The sequence below is a fragment of the Dysidea avara genome, chromosome 3 (assembly GCF_963678975.1).
Source record: "Dysidea avara chromosome 3, odDysAvar1.4, whole genome shotgun sequence".
NCBI lineage: Eukaryota > Metazoa > Porifera > Demospongiae > Dictyoceratida > Dysideidae > Dysidea > Dysidea avara.
Window position 1 is genome coordinate 16562895 of NC_089274.1, and position 6238 is coordinate 16569132.

At 39.1% G+C, this 6238-nt stretch overlaps 1 protein-coding gene across 1 annotated transcript in view; it reads left to right on the top strand.

Moving 5' to 3' along the window:
- Nucleotides 1–3914: 3914 nt before the first annotated feature.
- Nucleotides 3915–6238, top strand: part of LOC136249740 (uncharacterized) — a 5922-nt gene continuing 3598 nt past the window's right edge. Inside the window, exon 1 of the mRNA XM_066041846.1 lies at nt 3915–4053. The gene's annotated coding sequence lies outside the window, so the exon portion shown is untranslated. The remainder of the gene's footprint in view (nt 4054–6238) is intronic.

Consider the following 6238-nt stretch of genomic DNA (forward strand, 5'->3'; position numbering starts at 1 on the left):
TAAAACAGGACACATGACTTAGTCCTCATTCAGATTCAGTTTCCTTTTTGCGAGGCTTCCTTAATTGGCTTCATTAGTACTTTAGCTACACTACACTGCTACATTGTATAGTAACTATACTTTAGTTGCAGGCAGGTGCATCATATAATTGCCAGTAATGAAAGTACCGCCTGTTATCATCTGTATATATACTGTTAATCAAATTTGAGTACCTTCAGCATCAACTTTACCTAATTATAACTGCAACAGACACCACATCTTTCATTATAGTGTTGCTACATGCTTTGACTTCTGAGTAATTGGCATGGTGAGTAGCTGGAATGACAAAGAAAGAATGTAGACAGATGGACAGATAGTTTTGTATAAATCAGTGCAAGATAGATAGATGGGTAGGTACATTCTTGAATGTAATGCATTTACACTGTTTTTAGGTGTTCATTCACAGAAATTTGCCAGTTCTACATGTTATTTTACATGCAATCTGTTGATTTATATGCTACTATACTAGTGCTTGCTATATTATAAGGAATCATGTGATCACACCAGCAGTGGCAATGCATGTTTGTATACTTGCTCTATCAACTATCATGTAGTTGTATATGTGTGTCATCAGTTCTAAATGAACACTAGGAACTAGCACTATTATAGGTGCACATGCACTTTGTGATGCCTAGATTTATCCGTTTTACAAATACAATGCATAAAAACAGCAGAATTTTATTTAATATCGAACTTTTGAAATAATTACTGGCTTTAATAGAGCACACATGCACAGGACAACCATACAGACTGAGAGAGTATGTCCATGCCAGTCCTACATATGTATTAATGCACTTCATTAGAGTTCTTCTGCCGACTAAGCAATTTGTATACCAGAATACTACTACTGAGGAACCCATAAACACTGCAAAACTGACTCATAAGCTGACTCATAAGACACTTATGGATTCCCTTACAATTAAGTATAAGAGAGTCAAGGTTTTAAAATATAAGTGCATGCAGAAAAGTTGGTCAGAACGGATCAAACCAGCAACCTCATGCTTGCATGGAATGCTGCTAGAATTATTATCTTGCCTTCAATACTAAACAACAACTTCTTTTAACAAATTGTAATTGGTTGTTCCAGAGAATGAGTGCTTTGTTTTGCTTTGGTATATAGTTATAGTGGTTGATGGGATGATTGTGTGATGTCAAATAGCATGCAGATTATACGTTCAACTTTACAGCATGCAGTTGGTTAATAGCACTGAATACCATATAAGTAACCACCCCACAAGATTCACACATCATGAATGCTTGTAAGAGTGAATGCTGTAGCACAATATTGACACTGTATGAGTTCTTAGATGACAGTGTACTATTTGTTACTGCAAACGATATACTACACTGTTCACAATAGTAGGGTCTCTCTCCAGTATGAATTCTTAAATGGCAATGTAAGTGGGAATTATTTGGTAGTCACATTGTGCTGGAATTAATGATTATTGGCTGCATTATATTGACTTGAATTGTGTGGCATACAATGAGCAAGTTGTCGTTGTTCCATGTGTGCTCTAAGGTGAGGGTTTAGGGTCTCAGCATGGAAGAATGGTCCAAGTGATGACATCACTTGCTGCCCACTGCCAAAGGGGTACCATTGAATAATGAGTAATGGGTGTATTTCATATATGTATACACAAGTTACTTGATCAATCAATACAAAATTAAGTAAGCCAAGACTATATAGCACTGCAGCTTGCAGCAACATAAAGCAAGTGAACCTAATTTATAGACTAACTATATACATACAACAGCAAAACATGGATAAGTCATCGATAATTAGACCCCAATCAGAGAAGTGGATGTGACTGTAAAGAATATCTGATGTAGAAACTTGTACATGTAATTATGCTATAGCATGCATGTGTTGTGGGTGGAACACATATGATATCATTACATGCTTGTATAGTAGCATACAAGGTATCCACATTCACATAATGATAAGTCAAGTAGTCATGTAACCTGTGGACTTATAACTAGTATGGCCCAGGTGTGATTGGAAGTATTGTAGTGGTGTAGCTATAATAACATTTATTTGCATTGTCATAATAAAATGTTTTCTGTTTCTGTTTCATTATATTGTGGTGATATGCTTTTGTCAAAGTCAGTGCATGTAGAACCATCTTCTTTTAGATGACTACAATATAATGAAGTTACTGTATACCTGCAAATTTAATGCATGATTATTGATGTGTGTTATATAAGTGGTGATATAAACATCTAAGAATACTATGCACAGATGCATGCTTCCCGGCACAGTAATACTGTTTACAACACACCTTTGTGAGTTTATTATCAAATGCAGCTGCATGTTGCATGCTGCATGGTTATGTATAAATGGAGTACTAAAATTTGGACACTTGTATCAGAGTTATAGGTAACTAATATATTACACTTAAGGCATGACAAGAAAGTTAGCACTTTATTGGCATGTATTTCAACGGAAATTCTGGACTTTTGTACATACGTACTTATATATAGTTTCTTGTTCCTTATTTGTTCAGTAGTAGCTTATACATGTATAATATGCCAGCAATGTTAGTCATATATAAACAATAGTGGAGAGCCATTTACGTACACAAAATACTATATGACCTGTAATGTATTAAGCCTAACCTGCATGTGTGTTTGTTAATCTGTTAAACCTACTGAGATCCAGCCTAAACAGAATCCTGTATCACAACACATCATACTATATAATGCAGTAAAAAGATGTTTTAATTAACACCGAGGGGCATGCTCAGATATTTGGTATATAGAAATAAATTTGTCACTGCTGCTATGCTGGACATAATGTAATGTCTGCATACATACAGTGGTGATTCTATAACTGATATGGAGCACAGCGTGAATGTTGTAGTATATGGCTGTAGCTGGTATACAGCAGAATTTCAAGAGGGTCTGCATGGTGGTAGTAACAATGCTGGAATACAACACTGAACACACACAATTTTCAAAGTTTTTTCTTTGCCATGAGCCTGCCTATGATCACATGTATGCTTGTATAATTTTAGCTAGCTATACATACCAAACATGGTACACACATACATTTGCTTCTTCCCGCTAAAAGTATCTATGACATGCGGCACCGTAAAAGAAGTAACTCAACAAAATGAGTGCCATTTATAGGTGATATAACAACAGTGCAATACTACAGCTATGTACTTGCCACTAAAATTGCAAGGTTCAATTATCAGACAGAAAAGAAAGCTCCCCAATCCTCATCATTGTAGACCCTTCTGAGTGTATAGGTATGATGGTATACTGTGGGTTTGCAAAATTGATTTTAGCCATAATTTAAGCTAACAAACTTAGGCATATAGCTAACTAGCTATATAGCTATAGCTATGAGTTTAAAGATTGACTGGGAAGTGCTGAGATTACTATGTTAGCTAAAAGAGCTACAGCCTGTAGCTACACTACTGCTTCAGTGTCATGCAATATCTCTGTACTTATATGGAATTGTCACTTATCATCTAGTCTTGCATAGTTATAGCATGCACCTTGCCCAACCCATTGATAACTGAGGAGCTTCCCACATGACTTATCATCATTACTGTAAATGCCAGCTATATGCTGAAAGAATTCTAGGCTTATTATATTAAAGCTTAAATAGGCTATCAAAGCCTGCAAATACTGACAGGGAGCATAGTCAGAATCTTGACTTCAGAACTCTGTTGATGATGCGGGACTAAACTGAAATAGTGATCATGCACTAAAGGAACCACACCATTTGGAATCTGGAATCTTATTAGTCCAAACTGTGCATATATATTCACTCACTATAGACACATAGCTAGCTAGCTAGCGCACCATAATTTGTAACAGAGATTGTAATGCTTTACATAGGCATTCATAATTAATCACGTGATCTAGTTTGATTTGCACTCGAGTGTTTTCAGTTTAGACAAACGTATATATAGGTCTAATGGCCAGTAGTAGGTTCATTACTAGTATAGCCTGGTCCCTGCCGGAACTATCAACTCAGTCATTTGAACTAGAGTTCAGTTTGAAGTAAGTTCACATATAAACAATGTGTATAGCTATGTCTAGCTAGCTATACTGTGAATATAGCTGTAGCTTAGCAACTATAGACCTATAGCTGGTATGCCTAGCATAGTCATGTAGTGTGTCAAATCTCGAACTTTAGCCTAGAAGTTAAACTATGGCAGAAGGACACTATGGTGAACTGAGCACTGAATAAACCGAGGCAATGCCGGCTTAGTAACATTCAGCCAACTAGCTCAACATCGAGTGAAGCGGTTACAGCTCGGGTTACAGATGTATAAGCTTCCACAACAGCAAGTGATCCATTATGGTTTAAATAGTCCGGCTAACTATTATTAATTTCGTTATCACTTGTATAGTAACTTGAATGTATAACCATAACTAGCTAGTATATGTGACAATAGAGAAGCCATTTACTATGCAAACAAACCATACACGTATAGTGTGGTTTTATACCATAGACCTGCTATATATAGCCTATATATAGCAATTCTATACACATCCAACTACTAACTTGAAGCCAGAAGTACTCAAGTAGCTAGACTATATGCACCTATCAATGTGTTGCCCCACTACCCCCCCCCCCCCCCCCCCTCCTCGGGAATATGTGGGGATTTAACACAGCCGAATGTCAAATACCCCATATAGCTAGTAGGGAAACCTATCATGCCAAATCCCCACTGTTGGCTCCAGTTGCAACATGGGGATTTGACTCTAGCATCGAAAGTTACAACAAAAAATACTTGGGCACTTAATGAACAGTTGTCAAATGTCCCATAGCGAATCCCCCTATAAAGCCCCACTTATGCCCAAGGGGGGGTGGTGGGGCAATACATTGATAGGTGCAATATAGGTGTATGGTTTGTTTGCATAGTAAATGGCTTCTCTATTGTCACAGATACATTAATTATTGATAACTATAGCTATCACTGCGGTCCTTAATTGGTGGTAAGAGCATTCGTGCATGTACATGTTTACTCTTGTTGAGTATAGTACTGTAACACACACACACACAAACAAATAAATAAACAAATAAATAAATATAGAACTCTGCTATCACAGTACACCGTACAGTGGGAGGCTACCAAAATCCAAGACCACAGTGTGCATGCATGCATGCATGCGTGTGTGTGCGTGTGTGCGTGCGTGCGTGCGTGTGTTGTGTGTGTATGTGTGTGTGCGTGTGTGTGTGTGCGTGTGTGTGTGTGCGTGCGTGTGTGTGTGTGCGTGCGTGTGTGTGTGTGTGTATGTATAAGGCAGCATAGCTGAGTGGCTTAAGGATCAGCCTGGTAATTGAAAGATTCCCGCTTTGATGCTCAGTTATGCCAAAGTGGTGTTGTTCCTTGGGCAAGAAACTTTAACTCAAATTGCTTCAGTCTACCAAGATGGGATCTGGTCACCTGGTGTCAACTGGGGAAGTAGCCCACCCAGCTGTACATCAATGAGTACCTGGTGTTAACTTGGGAAACAAATGCCAACTGTCCATGTCTCACACAGTGGGTGAAGGCCCAGGTGGGACTTCACCTGTGGGACATGGTACAGCCTCCTTCAGGTTACTACTCCTACCCTAGGATGATTTGCCTGCACTGACTCCTTGCACCTGAGTAACGTACAGGTGTCCCAGTTCTGGTTCACTGAGTGTGTGACTGTGTTAGCATGGCAGCTGAAGGCTTTACTTTTTGTGTGTGTGTGTGTGTGTGTGTGGGGGGGGGGGGGGGGGGGGGCATAGCCAAGTGGTTAGGGAATTGGCTTGGTAATTGAAAGGTTCCAAGTTATATTCCCAGCTGGTGGCCTGGTGTCAACTGGGGAAGCAGCCCACCCACCTGAAACATCAATGGGTACCTGGGGAAGCAAATACTCATCTGTCCATGTCTCATATAACAGTTGAAAGTCCAGGTGGGACTTCAGGTGTCACCTTTGAGACATGGTACAGTTTACTAGTCCTGGGACATCTCTGTGCTGACTCATAGCACCCGAGTAGTACACAGGTGCCCCGTGCTGGCCACTGGGCAACGTGACCGCATATAGTGGCAGCTGAAGGCTTTGCTTTTTGTGTGTCTTTTTGTGTGTGTGTGTTCAGGTACAAGTATGGCAATACATATGGTGTACTAAAGGTCTGTAGGTTTGTGCCTACAGTCAAAAGTATATGTATAGGATCATTTCTTCCCAAACTACAGTGACAAGTTGTCTT